This window comes from Phalaenopsis equestris, unplaced genomic scaffold (assembly GCF_001263595.1).
Source record: "Phalaenopsis equestris unplaced genomic scaffold, ASM126359v1 Scaffold001223, whole genome shotgun sequence".
Classification (NCBI taxonomy): Eukaryota; Viridiplantae; Streptophyta; class Magnoliopsida; order Asparagales; family Orchidaceae; genus Phalaenopsis; species Phalaenopsis equestris.
This window is the reverse complement of record NW_018165662.1, coordinates 124,314-125,620: the sequence shown is the minus strand read 5'-3', so window position 1 is coordinate 125,620 and position 1,307 is coordinate 124,314.

Here is a 1,307-nt window from a genome sequence, read left to right as displayed (position 1 = left end):
ACTTGAGTTGCATGCACATCTAGAGCATATTAGATGGAAATTGAAGATGCAATTTAGCTAAACAAGTTATATAGAGGAAGCGGATAAGGCGATGTTCATAAAGCAGAAGTGGATTGAAGAAGATAATATCAGAGCTCGTCACCACCGTCCATTTTATCAAGTCTATATTCCCGGAGAGACTAATGAAAGACAAAAATTTGTTCCTTTGAATGAACAATGGTTAGAATTTGTGTGTTATAAGTTGTTGTTTTTAAGTGGTTTTTGTTTTCAAGTGGTTTAGTGTTTAAGTCTTATTTTTAGTATTTATGACTTCTTATATGTGTTAATTTTGAAATGATTGTTATGTATTTTTGTATTTAGGAAAATTTTCTCATTCAAGAATATTTGGAGTGAGAATTAAGTGTTTAAAGGTATTTGTACTTGTTTGTGAATTAATATAAGTTTGTTTGTGTGAAAATTTGTGTTATTTTTAGGCTCGAATTTAAATAGTTATTATGGAGAATTTTGAGAGAGAAGGGAGTTATAGGAAGTTGAAAATAGTCATTTAAGTGCTATGAGACCATTTAGGGGAGATTTACTTAGGAAAATAACAAATTTTACTTTAATTTAAAAATTTTAAAAATCTTGCACTAGCGCCTAAGTGCCACATCTTGCATTTAAGCCCGAGCCAACCCGAGAGGCAGGCGCCTAAGCGCCATTTACCTGTGCTTAAGCGCTGGTTCACAAAAACCGATTCACGAACGGTTAAAAGTGAAATTTTAGCCTAAAAAAAGCGCTGGTTCACAAAAACCGATTCGCGAACGGTTAAAAGTGAAATTTTAGCCTAAAAATTACAATTGTTAACTCCATCGTCACCTTCAACCTCTTAAGTTCATAATTTTTGAGGGCTAGGACACATCTAAAGTGAAGATTTCTTGGTGGAATCAAGTGAAATTTGCTAGATCCAAGTTCCTTGAGGTAAGAGCTTTACTTCTATGCAAAAATTTTGGATTTTCACTATGTATTTTGAGCACGTTTGGAGAAATTCAAAATTCGCTAATCATGGTGAAAAATGAAAAAAAAATCTATGGAAATTACATGGGAAGTGTAGTTTATACTTTGGAAGTTTAGTTTAGTAATTTAGACTTGATTTTTGAAGTTATTTTTGAAATTTATAAAATTTGTAGAATGGCACAAGAATGAAGAGGAGGAAAGGAAAGAGCCCTTTCGATTCGAGTAAATTTGTTAGTTCAAAGGCTCGGGATAGGTGCAGTGATGCGTTGCAATCACGGAAACTAATTCAGGAGTGGTGTTTTAGGAATCCAGGT